This window comes from Macrobrachium nipponense, chromosome 13 (genome assembly GCF_015104395.2).
Source record: "Macrobrachium nipponense isolate FS-2020 chromosome 13, ASM1510439v2, whole genome shotgun sequence".
Classification (NCBI taxonomy): domain Eukaryota; kingdom Metazoa; phylum Arthropoda; class Malacostraca; order Decapoda; family Palaemonidae; genus Macrobrachium; species Macrobrachium nipponense.
In genome coordinates this window covers 56536253-56553051 of record NC_087206.1, presented here as the reverse complement: position 1 = coordinate 56553051, position 16799 = coordinate 56536253, and the positions used below count along the sequence as shown (strand labels likewise).

The window sequence follows — 16799 nt, the reverse complement described above, 5'->3', positions numbered from 1 at the left end:
TCCTTGAACCTTTTGGACCTGGAGACACCCTTCCCCAACCGCTTAAGGACGCTCTGTGTGGATGTAATCCCTGTGGAGGGAACTGAAGGGTACTGACACTGACAAGTTCTTGACTTTCGCCAACGCTTGACGTCGATTCTTTAGAATCAGAGGACTGAAGATGTTTGTCCCTTACCTGACATTTGCTTCGTGAGCGCCAGATTCATGGTTAGTCTTGCAGTTTGGCTTTCATTAAAACGTTCGTCACTGATGCAACTGGAGAGAACCATGATCCTCTCCTGAGATCTCTCCTTAACGCCAGTTTGTGACTTAGAAATTGCTTGACTGACTTTCGCTATTTCTTTCCTTTTTGGTTGATGGAATCGACAGAGTATGGGGAGGATAGTTCCATTGATGCCCAGCCACTGAAGTCGACTCTGAGTGAGTCTTGACTTGGTCCTGTTTATCTTGAAGCATAATATTTCCATGAATGATCACTTTCCCTGTGGCTCTGTTGCATTCCTCTAACTGGTTGAAGCCTATCACCCATCGTCGAGATACCTCCTACCTAATCCCTTGTGATCTGAGTTTGTTGCCTACCACTATCGCTAGTGTCGTGAACACCCTGGGTGCCACGTTGATCCGAAGGAACTACCTTGAAGATAATGCCTGGTCTCCTATCTTGAAACCCAGATTGGACGGCAGTGTCTTGTCAATAGGGATTTGATAGTATGCGTCTGTAAGATCGATAGAGGTGGTACGCCCCACGGGGAATAAGGTCCTCACCTGTGAGATCGTGAGCATCTTGAACTTGTCGCAGCGGATGCTAAGTTTAAGCGGACAAGTCTAAGATCACCTTCCTTTTTTGTGAGACCTGTTCTTTGGCAACGCTGAACAAGCGCCTTGAAATTTTAATCTCTTGACTCTCGCTATAGCTTCCTTTTCTGAGGAGGTCGCTGGCGTACTCTGTCAGTCCTTGGGAAGTAGTTGACGAAAGCTCTGGGATGGAGGTGGGTTCGTCAACCACTCAACCCAGGCCTTTGACACTATGCTCTGTGAGCCCATTCGCTGAGTTCCACCGGTGGCGAAAGTGAAACAACCCCCTCTAACTGAAGTTCTTCGTGTTCTGGTAACCGCCGTCGCCTCCTCTGAATGCTTTCCCCTGTTTAAGGTCCTCCCCGATCCTCTCCCACGAAAGGAACGCTTACCTCTGCTCCCTTACCCGATGCGGTCATACTTCTTTGAAGCTTGACTCTCGAAGCTTGATTGTAAGCTGGAGAGATGGCGTAAGAGGTGGAGGGCTGAGGCTGAGGGGATATCACATAAATTGGCTGTGAATGAGCCTTAGAGGAGAAGGTTGGGCTGTTTTGCACTAAGGGCACCGCTGGAACTTGCTGAGGAAGCGTGGCTGCTTTTTCTGGTAAGGATGGAAACGCCTAGGTTTCCTCTGTCCCTTACCTTTAGTGTTAGGTCTTGTCTCCTCTTAGCCGTAAGGCCCCAACGGTCCTTAAGGCTCTGGTTTCAGCCTCGTAGCCTCTGACTGGACTTCCTTCACCATAGCTTTCTGGGAAGAGATCTGCTCCCCAGATGTTAGACGAGAGTAACCTATTCGGCTCATGTCGAATGGTTTGCCTCTTGTAGGACATGCTTCCTACAATTCGTTCTAGCAGTGGCAAACTCAAACATATCCGACTGTACCGTTTGAGTCAGGGCTTTGGTCATGAGCTTAAAAAAGCGGTTCTGAGCCATAGCTATGGTTGCTACCTCGGACATAGCCATAGAGTTAATTGATCTGGCTAATCGCGATTTCACGTCAAATTCAGCCTGAATAAGGCTATCTGGGAGCCTGGTAGCTTTCACCAAACTGCTCCATAGCACAGTCCGGTTTGAGTTTGCCAGCTGAGAAGGTGTTTGGCAAGTCCTCCCACAATTCTCCGGCTGAGGGGAGCAACGGAGATGTGGGATCTGCTTCCCTTCAATTGAGGCATGGGGTCCCCCTTCTGGGCCGCTGGGATGGTAGACCTCGCGATCTTTGTCAGGAACGGGAGCGGGGTACTTCATCCATTGTGAAAATGGTAAAGGGACTCTTGAAAGGTTGTATCCTGGTATTAGAACAATCCATGTCCTCTAAACATCTGAGCCATTCTCTCTGAGCCTGGTCTCGAGAATAGAGGACTGTCTCCTTTGGTACCCTATCATCCCGAACCATGGCTGAAGCTGTAAGCCTTGCGTAGCCTATGAACGAGGCTGGAGGTCTTCCGGGAAGAACTCGAAGTCCTCTATCCTTCGAGTTCCGAATTCCGGTATGGAAATGAGCCCGTCTTGGAAGGGGCGTATGAACGCTACTTTCCATGGATTGTTCATCGAGAACGGAGGTAGCGAGTCATACGGAGGAAGCTGAGTTCCGCTCGTATTGGAAAGTGAAGGAGAGGCTAGAGGGACTTCTCTCAGTCCGGCTATAATGGAGTCCTGGGAAGTAATCCTATCCGACAGACGAGAGATCATTTGTTCCATGCTACTCTTTAGGGACCCAACCAGGTCGCCCACCTGTTGCAACAGGCCAGCATTGGAGTCCAAGGCCGGAGCGTGCTGCGGAGGTGGAGGGGTGGCTCTGAATCGGAAACCAAGGGTAGCGGAACCGGTGACTCTGCCGGGGTGCGAGATCTCTCTCTGGAGGATTTACTCCTCGAGGACTTAGAGCCGGAGCTAGAAGCTTTAGACCTGTCTGCTCCGGGATTCCCAGCCGGAGACTTACGTGAGGAGGATGACGCCGAAGTCGACTTCTTAGAGACGACGACGTCTTAGTCAGGATTTCACCGCTTGACCCCTTGACCTTAGGTCTAATCGAAGCGTCAGGAGAGTATATAATTCATCACCTGTAAAGCCTTGGAAGATGGAGAGGTTGCAGGAGTAAAGAACAGTTGCACCCAAGGTGACCCTTGGGTGTCCACCTTACCTACCTCGACCAACAGGTCGTCTACACCTACCATAGGTTTCCACATTAATATCTAAAGTCGCGACGTCCGTGGAGATATCCTGGTCTTGGTCAGTTAAAGAGGCAGCCAGCTGTTGTTGGATGAAGGCGATAGTAGGGGCCGCCTCTACTGGGTCGACGTATCCTGTCGCCTTGCCTCCGGGGGAAGATTAACAGCGCCAACCGCTTCTCCAAGTATGTAGGGCATACCCTTGGCGGCGTCTTCCCAAAACCGCCGACCCAGGTCCCGCAGGGTTGCCAGTGCGGTATCCTTCACTGCCGGCGCCTGGAAGAGAGGGCGTAGATTAGATTTAAGAATCACTTAAAACTAAAACTTAAAATATAACTTAACCTTAGATGCCTTAAGTTAAAGTGAATGATGAAAACTTAATTCACTAAACAGAAGCGGAGCAGCTACCGGAGATGGAATACTCACCCCTTCTAAAAGCTGGCTCACCAGATCGTAACATATGGTACACGTCTCATGTACCAGACCTGGATGTCCCCGTGCAGAGTCGCGCATGGAGCATGGAACCGCAAACTTCGTGTCCACATGGGTCCTGAAGTGTGCGGCGCATCCCGGATGCTCACAGTTGGTGGCCTGTAAGTGGGAAGACACATGAGTATCTTAAAGAATAACACTTACAGGCTAAAGGACAGAAGAACTCCGTTGCATGCCGGAGCTCGGAAAAAAATTTGGGCATAACCCCCCCCTGCATTGCCTGAATAGGCTATTATCCCGGAGATATCCGGTAAGACATGTAAGGGAGGGGGGGGGAAGGTTTAAGGTACTTAAGATAACTTATAGTTAATCTAATAACACTAAACCTAAAACTCAAATGAACTGGACCAAGTCCAGTGCGAAGCGGAGTGTAGTAACTCAGCAATACGGTAAGGTTTAGCAGGGACCCACTGTATGTTCCGGTCCACTCTACTGGGTGGACTAACATCTTCCCGCTGGATGCCAGGACTCCGCAGGAAAGGAGTCCTAGTAAGGTCGGGAAGAGCGAGGATACATACAGGCTCGAGCGAACCGGAGCGACAAGGAAGCAACGGATGGGGGAAAAGAAAGGCCAGTACCCCCCACCACTTATTACCACCGGGCCGGACCGATGAGCCGGAGAGGGTCGTGTCCAGTCTGGGTCTGTCCCGCCTCCTGGCCCCTCCGCCTGGGGGGGTGGGGAGAGAGGGAAGCATGCTCGGGATATGTGGAGCAAGCGTGGGGCAGACCGACCCACCCTCCCCCGACTCTATGGAAGAGCGGGAGGAGGGGGGAAGGGGACTGGGCAGGCGTCTGGCTGTCTCGTGATCGTGTAGTGACCACGAGACGGTAAGACTAAAATAAGACACTAAGCCTAGGACCAACCGACTGATCAGAGAGATGCTATCGGGAAGCAATTGAACTGAAAAGCGGTAGCATGGAGACCCACTGGGCCAAAACCGACTGATCAGAGAGATGCTATAGGGAAGCAACCGAACTGATGAGCGGTAGCATAGGCTCGATGAGCCAGGACCTAGGCTAAGCCAGACGCCTAACTAACCTAACCATAACAAATACATGGTATATTAATAAATAAAGAAAGAAAACAATATAGTAGGAGAAAAAATCCAGGAGTGTACGACTAACCCGAAGGAAAGTCTACCACTCAAAGCTAGTCAGAGGCCGATACTAAGAGCCGGGACTAGGGTCTGGAAAGAAGAAGCCTACATAAGGTAAAAGACATGCATGCATGACAAACCTGAGTAGGCAGTACCCTAAGTAAAACGGATAATTAATATAGAGCGTACATAGATAAGGGGATGTTCTAGGTATGGGAGACCGAGAACGAACCCACCACGCGCAGAACCATGCTGCCATGCTTCCGACCCCGAGTTCGTATTTATACCTAAAAAACGGCAAATACTGACTGAGGGCCGGAAAAAACCAACTAACCATAAACACTGAGTACTTAACTTAGCTGCTGCAATAGCTGCACGCTCCATTATAGATAAATCCAACGAAAGGGCACAAAAAACACAGAGAGAAAAATATCACGTGTGACTCGTGTGCGCTAACTGAAAAGGATGTCCACCAGAGGCGCAGCAGTCGGCAGCATGGGATGGAGTAGTAGTAGTACGAGCTGCTCACTCTGTGGGTCGGCTCTCTCTTGGAGGTTTTTGTTGTGGGAGATTTCTATTGGTATTTGGCTCGTGGTAGTGGTCTCACTCGCCTAGTGTTCATACCGACACCCTCTTGAGGGTGAGCGAGTCAGTTATACTGACCTTTTTCTTTATTTTATTTATTCTCTGGTATGTGTTAGTACATTTACCCTAGAAATAATAGATTAAAGGATATTTCGCGCAGCGACACGAGCTGAGCCCAGAAAGAACACCGTTTACTGTTTTCACTCCAATAAAAGATAAATACTTAAAGCTCGTAGTATTCTGATAAGATAAAGTGAAAATATCGAACGGAATCTGTTGATTTCTGTTTACGCAATAAACATGCCCTCAGCGCCATCTACTAAAGAAAAAATAACTAAATTTCGTTCACACACGATACATTTTTAAGTGATATTTCCACTTGAAAACACTTTGTATAATGTATAATAACCTTGTCTCATATGTCTCATATAAATAGAGTATCTTGAGATTCACTTGCGCTAACTAGAAGTAAGAAAGTCGCTCTAATTTGATGTTCGACACAGCAAAACAAACTTACTCGCAATCGTCCTCATCTGATTTTCAAACCAAAACATGATTGCTATGTTTGTATTTATTTTATAATACAAACAAATAATAAAACGAAAAGACATAATATTGGATGCAGTGTGAAGTAAAACAACTTTTTAAAAGATCCATGGAAAAGATGCATATCCATTATGCTTGTATTTTATCATACGATACTAATATATGATTATTACATACTCGATTTTTGTATCTCCAAAAGTCGCATGATACGCGAGTATATATATACGGTACTTATCTGAGAATTGTTTATTATTATATGTTGTTTCTATGTTGGATTTCCTGAAAATAGAAGTCAATAAAGTAGCATTTCTTTCCACATTAGTCCACAAACTATTTTTTTTTTTTTTCATATACAGGTACTATCCGACTTACAACCTACTCGACATACGACCACTCATACTTACAACCTTACTTGAGACAGTTGACCATTGAGTTACTTGGCACTGTGCCATCTCATGAGAACTCTCATCACTCAGGCATGAGAACTCTCATCACTCAGGCAGCATCAGTTTGAGTTACTCTGCCCTATCTGCAGCATCATTTGGTATTAACTGTACTGTAGACTGAATTGCAAACCAATTTACGTAAGAATCAACTTCTGACATGCATGCAAGAACCTAACCCCATTGTAACTCAATGCCTGATTGTACGTAATATATACTATTACATAAATGATTAAAATGTATTAGTAGAAGTACATCATGGTAAAAAGATTGAAATAATGATTGTACATTACATTACAATACTAAGTAGGCACTTATATAGCAAAGGTTTGATAGTATACCCTACCCAGTATGTTGGCCACTTTCTAAGGTTCGACTTACATCCATTCCGACTTACAACCAGTGGGTCGGAACCAAACTTGGTTGTAAGTAGGATAGTACCTGTAATAACAATGACAAACATAAAAGTTGTTTTACTTATCTGAGAATCTGTTATTATTCTTATGTTGTTTCTACATTTATGGCTGTTCTAGGATTTCATCTAACAAGTGTAGCCGACAATTCCTGAATGTAAACAAGCATTAGCCACCATTTCTATATCATCAGCCGATTTTCCTTCACTTACGATTCATAAAAATCATACATTTTTTCTTGTGGTAAAAAGGATGTGGTAAATTTGAAAACTTGGTCATGCAATATTTAATAAAAAAACCATTAGTGAATTAAAGATATTAAAAATTATATTTTTATTGACGAATAACTCAAGTCCAGTAATATCCAATCTGACGGTACACGTATTGATTTCCCCTGATAAGGAAACATATAAGGTCATCAAGGACTTAGATAAATTCACTCACTGTTCAGATGCCATGAATAATAAAGTTTGTACAGCTGACTCCTTTGAATTCCATCATATATCAATGGATTCATGCGAGTTAGGTCTAGTGCTAAACGGTTCTCTCTCCCATACACACGAAGGTTGTCTGAAAAACTTTATCCTTTTGACGATAATAAGTTCAATTACAGGCTGAACAACGGATCATGGATGCGATACGACAAGGAAGGATTTCAAGTCTCATGTCCAGACGGATCAACGGCCTACTCCCAGATATTTGTTGCCGCTGACGGATGCATCGGAACGTCAACGAACTACACGGTCCGTGGAGTTAACACTATCATCCGAGAACGAGCTTACTTCGCGAATTTTTCGTGGACCAGCACTATCATCCCAGCATTACCTCTTCCCTACAATGCAAAAGTGGCCCATCATTTAACGCAACTAGCTGAGATGGACCAGGAGGATCTGCGATTCTACGTGATGCTGGCCGTATTATGCATTACGGTGGTGATTCTCATCGCCGCTAACATATTTGCTTGGCGTAGGTTGAGGCAAACACAGATGGATCTTCATAGGAACGTCGTGACCCACCCAGACAACATTCCTATCGTGCTAAAAGTGTTTAATATTAGAGCTATTTGAAATTGGCCATTTCACTTGACTCGGAGAAAAATTGTTTGGAATTGAGTTGTGTGTGAAAAGCAGTTTTTACGCTGGCAATATGTATGACAAGAAACTCCGAGACATTGCATTCCATACTTATATCTATATAATTATAAATATGAAATGTTAAAAAAGTATCATTATGGGCACCTAATAAAAAATTGAAGCCCTATATATTAAAATGTCGGTGCGTGTACGTACCTGGAATTTATATTTTGTGCACAATCATCTGAATTATTTACCTATATCCTTATCTGGTGACAACTATTCTTAAACAGTTACCTATTATCATATCTGAATTATATATCTTTATCTGGTAACAACTATTCTTAAACAGTTACCTATTATAACCATTCATGTATATATGCTAACCTTTTATTTTATCTGGTACCATTCATTCATTTAATCACATATGCATTTTAGAATGTAATTCTTATGTCATGCAATTATCAGCAGAACTATAGTACTTTCTGTTGTGTATGTATCCTCATGACTAACAGTATATATAACATATTCATATGCATTTATCTTGAACATGGATCTGTATTTTCCATGCATTGTTCTTTACTTATGAGTATTTCTATTATGTATGTATTTTGTTTTACATATAATTATTTGCATATTATTCCATAACTACTTGATTATGGCTAGGACTTAATTATATACGATCACACTCCTATGAAACATATTTAACGTAAGTTTTAATGTTCAGTGCTTGGCTGGTAGCTGACCGAGCTAATGTAATGAATACATTATAAAATACAGATATTTTCCATATCTGTAAATAAACCCATGACCCAAGGGGTCACTGGTGAGATAGGAGCGTGATACGTAGTCACAACAGGACGTAAACTAGACCATGCCATGCGATGCTAGCAGTAGCCTGGTTTGCATTTGCCTGTATCAACATTATTCATCTCTTGTAAACAGGTCACAGCACCTTTCATGAGAAGCTGGTGACTTATCACCTGTAGAGGAAACACGTGACTTCCGAGTCATATGCCCATGTATCTGTTATTGTCAGCTATCGAGGTGACACTCTTTCAACATTAGTTCTCTCCTCATCTTCCAAGAAGGCAGTCATCTGACTAACCCTTCCTATACTCCTGTGATGGAGGTTATAATAAAGTTGTTGAAGTTAACTCAGGAAGTTTGAGTCATCTCCCCTACTCTTGAAGAAGAAAACAAAATCTACTTGATGTCACTCAGACGAGAAAGGGAAAAGGAACCACAATGCTTGCATATCACAGTCGCGAGATCTAACATACAACTGGTCGGCGTCCTATACCATTATAAATGGTGGACAGCAGACAGTTATACATATACTTACCAAACAAGTACATAGCTGTAAGCTTTCTTACCTGGCAGTCGAAAATTCAAATTTTGTGGCGGCAGCGGCGCTACCATAATTCGTGTGCCCACTTTCGGGAATACCCAGTACTGCTGAGCTAACTACTGTCAATTCAATGGGCCACAACGTCCATCTGTTGGGAGGAGGGAGGGTTCTGATTGTGTAATTGTTTGGGAAGTGTATGTGAAACCTTATTTTATTATAAAAATATCATTTTCACATAAGTGACTTGCCAAACAATTACATAGCTGAATCCACATTACCCGGCAGGTGGGTACATGGACAGCTTTATGAAAAGACAACAATCATGTGCTCCCATTATACAACGTTTGCAGTACCTTACCTTGTGAGAGAGCAGCTGCAGGTACTGCCTCTGGCTGGCGCTCTCATCACCTGTAGGAGACGTGGCAGAAATGGCCAGGATCGTCCTTACTAATGGTGGGATTTTGTAATGAAGGAGGGTCACCAATGAGTTGACAAAAAACAAAACTAAAGTTTGCCCTTGCCCTGGGCGAAGACCAGATAAAACACAAAACCATCACCTACACTAAAAATAAACATTATCCTACCTTTAACCATAAAAAACTGGAGGGTACCCCAGGTACCATGTACCCCAAGGCTTCCAAAAAAATTCAATAACCTCAAATACAAGGTGAGGAGATAGTAGAGGGAAAAGACAGGTTCCCCTATGCTTCCTCTCCCATCACCATTCCTGCTACTGACAAAGGCCCCAATCTAAAACAATTTTCAAAAGTAGTTTCAATATCCTTTACGTAATACGACACAAACACCGATTTCGACCTCCAGAACGTCGTTTGCAAAATGGAGGATAGCGACATATTATGTCTGAATGCTAAGGACGTCGCTACTGCATGAATCTTGTGGGTCTTCACTTTCAGCATGCGAAGAGTTTGATCTTGAATTTGGGCATGCGCTTCTAAAATCAAACTCCTCAGGAAGAACGAAATTGCATTCTCTGAAAGAGGATTGGAAGGGTCTCTCACTGAGCACCAGAGTCGGTTTGAGTTTCCTCTTAACGTTTCTTTCCTAATTAGGTAGTGTCTGATGGCTCTGACTGGACATAATGTACGTTCCTCGACTTCCGCTCCCACTTTGTCCATTAAGCTATTGATTACGAAAGAACGAGGCCAAGGATTCAAAGGATCCTCATTCTTAGCAAGGAATTCTTTTACATACGAGGAAATTACATTACTTTGGGCGAAACCTATTTCCTTACTGATCGCCTGTAACTCACTTACTCTACCAGCTGTGGCTAAAGTGACTGGGAACAGTTTCTTCCTCGTTACATCTCTTAAGGACAAAGAATTCAAAGGCTCAAATTGGGGACTGGAAGGCCCCCTTAATACTGGATCCAAATTCCAGTCCACTTCGCCAGGCTTGCACACTTTAGAGGAACTAAAGGATCTAATCAGGTTGCTGATATCCTGATTGGTCAAGATGTCCAGGCCTCTATGCTTAAAAACCAATGAAAGCATGGACCTATATCCTTTAATAGTCGAAGTGGACAATTTCCTCAACTCTCAGAAATAACAGAAAATCCACATTGTATATTATAGACGTCTTAGAAGAAGAGATGTTATGTTGTTTGCACTACAACCTAAAGACTCTACTTCAACTGGTAGAGCTCAGCAGAAGAGCTTCTTCTACAGCTCGCAATAGCTTCTGACACTCTTCTTGAAAAATCTTTAGCTCTGACAAGGTTCCTGACAGTCTGAATCCTGTCAGGGCCAGAGCAGATAATCCTAGGTGATACCTGTCGAAGTGGGGTTGTTTGAGAAGAAATGGACTTTGTGGAAGGAGCCCGGGGAAGTCCACTAGAAACTTGAGAAGGTCCGGGAACCATTCTTTCCTGGGCAGAAAGGGGCCACTAGAGTCATCGTCAAATTCTGGTGCGATTGAAGCTTAAGATTTCTCTTATCATCCTGAAGGGAGGGAAAGCATAAACATCAAGGCCTGCCCAGTCTAGTGCATTGCATCTGTTCTCTAAGCTAGCGGGTCTGGAACTGGAGAACAGAAAATCGAGAGACGATTGTTTCTTGAGGTGGGGAACAGATCTATTGTTGGCTTTCCCCATAGCCCCCAAACATCCCGATATACTCTCGTTCAGCGCCCATTCCGTCGACAGTACCTGATTCGATCCCTCAAATGAAGCTTGGAAACAGAGATCTTCTGCTCGTTCACACAAATGAGGAGTTTTTCTGCTATTCTGTTGAGAGAGAACGAGTAAATCGCTATCTTACTTCCAGCGACTACAGGGGTGAACGCTAGTAGTCCTAAAAATATCACCTTCAATTCTCTCATATTTATGTGTAGGGTCCTCTCTTGTTCCATCCAAAGCCCTGAGACCCTCCTGTCTCCTAGAAGGACTCCCCATCCCTTGTCCGACACGTCTGAGAACTCTAGGTCAGGGTTTGACACAAATAGGAAAAGTCGTTCTTGTAGTCTCTCCTTTGACCAGCAGCAAAGATCCGACTAGATTTCTGCCGTCAAGGGGAAGACTAGCGAGTCTGGTAGCGTCTTCCAAGACCGATTCGCTTTCAGGAAGAATTGAAGGGACCTCATGTGTAGACAGCCTAACGTAACTAAACTCTCCACTGAAGCAATAAACCACTGACAGTGATTTATTGCCTAAATATAAATTTCTTTCTTTATTAAAAATTAGGCAATCACATAAAATATGTTTGACTGTTAAAATTGTATTGCAGACACTGCAATGAGGGATGTCCCCTTGTGGAATTATCATTAAATACTCGTGGGTTAGTCTTGTATGGCCTATTTGTAATCGTTAATATTACTTCAGCTCGTTTTTCCTTTTGTACTGCTGAACTCCACAAGTCTACTACATTCTGCTTGATGTACTTTAATTTATTGGTGTCTGCTTCACTATCCCACAGATTTTGCCATTTTATCTTTATGCACCTTCACTGAATTTATATAATCTGTAGCCGGCAATTTATTGTTAAAAATTGGTGAATTTATCCCAGACTTGGCCTTTTCATTACCTTGGATTCCAACATGGGCAGGAATCCAGCAGATTTCAATGTTAACCCCACGTGCATACAATTTATTGATGATTTGTTTAACTTCCTTTACTAAAGGGTTCTTATGTGTGTAACTTTTGAGATTCAATTGCACTTCTTAAGCCAGAATAGATTACAAATTTGGTATTCAGTTTATTATTTGACAATTTTATCTGATTGATTGCCAATATAATTGCTGTTAATTCAGTAGACAGTTGCTTCAATTGGCAATGAATTCCGACTTATGTTGAACAATGACACTGCAGCACAACCAACTCCCACAGAAGATTTGGATCCATCAGTGTATATTACTTTTTGTGGGCCTTTACTTCGAATGTGTTCTAATGTATACTATTTATAGCAATCTGAAGTATAATCCTGTTTTTTCACAAATGATACAAGGAGGTGGAGAATTTGAGGGTGGGAGTATATTTACTCTAACACCATTAGATTCCAATAACCTATTAGCTCTTATTGGAAAAGGTGGTTCGTGATTACTAATAAATATATCTCGCGTAGCAAACAGTCTTTCTGGGTTCGACCTGTGTCGGCCGGTGAAATGTTCCTGTAGGACACATTTCTAGGTATAAATAGATGCTAAATATACCAGAGAAAAAGCTAAATGGAATGCTGAAGTTACTACCTCCAGCTCGCTCACCCATTAAGGGTGTCAGTATAGACAAGGGCAATGGAAGCCACTACCAAAGATATTCTGCCAATTAGAAGTCTTCTCTCAAAACCCCTCTCTAGAAAGGTGCCGTTATAACGTCTACCTTCCACTCGCTACTACTACATCTGCCCGAAAGCTAATTCCTGATTTAGCACGTATAGTGTTTGCACGCGTTGTTTTTTCGCTGTTCCCAGGAAGTGTTTTGTGACAAAGCATGTCTTCTCTAGAGTCCCAAGCTTCCTCATCGAAGTTGAGTATTCCATTTATCGTTTTTGAATCTCGTGGGGGCACGATCCATTCAATTTTGGCCCTTTATTTAAGTCCTTTTGTTTTCATGAACTAGGTATGACGCCTCTCTCGATCCGCCATTTTGGGTGCATGACTCGCGGCGTGCGTGATTTTCTCTGTTTTTTATCTCGTGATATATTTTGTCCACCGTTTAGCACTTTACTATTTGGGCTACTATTTTCATATTCTTTTCATTATTCTCGCTCCTGTCATTTTCTGGAGCCTTATTTTTACGAGTTTTGTCCTTACGTATTTTGCCTATTTTAGGGCCCATCTTGCTCCTGACGTATTCTGAGGCCTTCATTTTACGATTATCTTTCGTTTTTAGCCTTTTGGGCACCCCTTTTGTTATCCTCAGCCCCTCAGGAGCGTGTTGGTTCCCCTTCGTGCGTACGGTTATATGCTTCATACATTATGCGCGAGTATTGTGTTTTGGGCTTCTAGGCTAGCCTAGCAGTACGCCAGTCATTGTTGGGAGAGGAAGATTCCTCTCTCTCTTGCGGTACTCATGCATGTATATTTCTAGTGCAGTTTTCGATTATAGTCAGTAATACACTTGATTATATGCACTTTGTGATAAACTATTCAAATATTGTTTTCTTGATGAGGTTGGAAGTTCTCGCGATGTACTTCCCTGGCCTACCCGACCAGACCTAGGCTAGGTTTTGGAAGGTAGGCCAGGCGATCTTGTATATCCCTCCACCCTTGTGGCCCCTTTTACCGCCACCCGACCAGGCAGATATGTTTGCTTAGAGGGTGGTCTAGGACAGAGAGTCTCTCTCTAGTCATGATTGTAGGGCCTACACCTATCGTACCTGACCAGATCGGATGATTCGATTTTGGAGTGTTGAGTTAGGTTCTATCCATCCTCTTCATGACGTCCTTTTGGAGCCATACTAGCCTACCTGACCGGATCCGTACCGATCTCGGAGGGTTAGACTGGGATCTTAGCGGGGTGTGTCCCTCACCCCCTGCCTCGCCCCCCTCTCCCTTTTGCAGTTCTTCCAGTAATTCCTCATCAATTATTTTACATATTGTTTTGTTGAGTGTAGCTTGGGCCATTGCCCCCTTTAGGGTGTCAGTTGGCCTACCGTCTTCTGCCCCTTTAGTGGTAGGCTAGTTTACGGCTCCCGAGAGGTGGTTGGTCACAAATCGGTTGCTGTGGCCAGGCGATCACGACTCGTCCACTCTCCTCCAGACACTTCCCCCCCACCCCTGTCCCGGACTCGTTCTGGCGCTGCCTAGTTAGCTCGCTGCCCCAGTAATCCTACCGATGAACGACAGCTAGAGCATAAAGCTTAATCCAGGGGATTAGTCGGAGGAGATTGGGTGATTAGTAGATTACATAATCTCTTTTGGTATGTCTCCGGGTCTCTGTGTCCTCTGGCGAGGTGGGGTCTACCATCACACCCGCCAGTAGGCTATATGCCGGATTGTACATATCACTGTTCCGCTGCTGTTTTCCGTACTCCTCTATGTTATCGCTGCTTCCCCACTCCAGTGGAGCGGAACTGGGCTTAGAGCTGCGTTTATAATTACTTGGAACTGCTTCTCTTCTCCGGTGCGATCAGACTCAGGCCTAGGTTTTACCTATTTTCCCTGTTCTGCTCGTATCAGCCCAACCCCGCCAGTTTTAGCTATTGTGATAAAGAGATTATGGATTCCGGAGTATGCGGAGGCATTCAGAGATTAATCTTAAGAAATTGTTTTATTCAGCCTCTGTTGGTATGTCTCCAGGCCTGTATTATTCCGGCGAAGTGTGGTCTACCATTACGGGTGCCAGAAGGTATACACCGGAGTTTTACGCACCGTTGTTCCCGCCGCTCTGCGCTCTGTTTTTCCATCTTCTATGCTGTCGCTGCTCCCCACTCCGGTGGGGGCGGAACTGGGCTCAGAGAACACACCTACTATTAGTTAGGTTTCGCTACTCTACTCCGGTGCGATCAGACTCAGACTTAGGTTTTGCCTTATTCCCCTGTTCTGCTCGTATCAGGCCCTCTCCGCTTGTTGTAGCTTTGACAATCCCTAGTATGGATTCCGGAGCAGGCGGAGACATCCAGAGCTTTATTAATAACAAGTAAGTTGGAAATTATACTCGATATTGCCTTTAGCTGGTTAAGTTTCTAGTTGAAGTGTACTCATACCGCCTTATCTGACGATACTCATTTATCTTTTCAACTTACAGATGGTCCGATGCTAGGAGTCGGGTTGTCCGGCCATTCTGTACAGGCCGTATGGGCATGAGGTCTGCCGGTCTCATGCCAACTGCGCCATCCACTTGGAGGGACGTGTGGTCTGGCACCCGGAAGCCTGTATGGTGTGTTATGATCTAGTTAAGATCATAACAGATGAGTCGGTAGGTAGCATACTCGCCTCATTGTTACTCTGAATTTTCTGTTACACATTTAGGTTGGCAAAAATTCCCCGACAATGGGGAATCTAATTTGGTTATTTCTCACAGGTTGATTTGGCGTTCAAGACCTCCTCGATGTCGGCCCTTAAGGCCTGGGTAGGGGGGTTTGGCAGGAACGTGACAGCCGGCCACCCCTACGTGCTGTCGGAGGAGCTGTGCACCCTCCTCTACCCCAACACTCCAGTTTCGGCAGCAGTACTGGCATCAGTAGCGGCTCCAATCATCGAGCGTATCCGCCAGGAGACCGAACCCCCACTGGAGGACCAAGAGGGCTTGTGTGATGCCGTGACGGAGGAGGTGGCAGCCATTAGCCTGCACCGAGAACCTATGGCCACCGAGGAACAGGAGGTATGTAGGGAGGTAAGTGAGGCAGGTAGTCTCCCTTTCAGTGCAACTCCTTCTCCTCCTTCCTTTCAGGGCTTCCCTGTGAAGTCCACCCCCACTTGGAATAGGTCGGGGTCAGTGATCCCCAAGGTCAAAACCTTGAAGACGAGATCCCTGCCAAAGGCGGGTAAACCAACCAAGCCTTCCCCGGCAGCCTCCCCCAGGTCGTCATCGGCTTCCAAGCCTTCGACTTCCTCGGGGTCGAGAGCTAAGTCTTCCAAAGCCAGACCAGCGGAGTCTGGCTTCGACAAAGAGGCTTTCGCTAATCTTCTCATGCGGAAGATGAGCGAGGTAGTGGACTCGAGACTCAAATCCATGTGCACTCAACTCACCTCAAGTCTAGAGACATTGGGCCAGTCCATTATGTCTCTGACCCAGAGGTTACAGGCCCAGGAGGAATTGGTGACTGGATTCCTCCAATCCGGAAACACATCGCAGTCCTTTGCGGTGCTGGATGTGTCCAAGCTTCCGCCATTCAAGAACAGCAACCCATGGCAGTTGGCTCTGCTTGCCCCGTTCTCAGAGGGCAAGCTTACAATTGAAGGTTGCGGAACCCGACCCGTGGAAGACTATGAGTTCTTCCCACAGGGCCTATAATTCCCCTTCCCGGGCTACGCTAGACTAGCCAAGGAAGCACTGGTCAGGGTAGACAAAGTCCCGAAAGAGACGGTTATCTACCCTAGGGACCAGGCTCAGTCTGCATGGGTCTGCACCCTCATGGATTGGGAGTGTGTCAACACCAAGTTGACACCCCACAAAGGTTGCTATACCGTGTTTGTAGCGCCGAATGACGTTCCGACTCCTTGCACGTCAAAGATTGCAGAATTGACACTGCAAGCCAGAATGGAGGAAAAGCCTATGCCCCAGCTAAAAGAGACGGAGGCAGGCTACCTCCTTGCTCTTCCCCGGAGACCACAATCCAAAGGTAGGAAGAGGCCTAGGAAGTTCCAGCCTTTCCAGTCCTCTCAGCCTCAGACAGTAATGCAAGCAGTTCCTGTCTCCCAGATCAACAAGCCTTCGACATC

General features: G+C 45.0%; 1 protein-coding gene across 1 annotated transcript in view; it reads right to left on the bottom strand.

Moving 5' to 3' along the window:
- Window positions 1–16799, bottom strand: part of LOC135225796 (uncharacterized) — a 205054-nt gene that overhangs the window by 38956 nt on the left and 149299 nt on the right. The window lies entirely within an intron of this gene.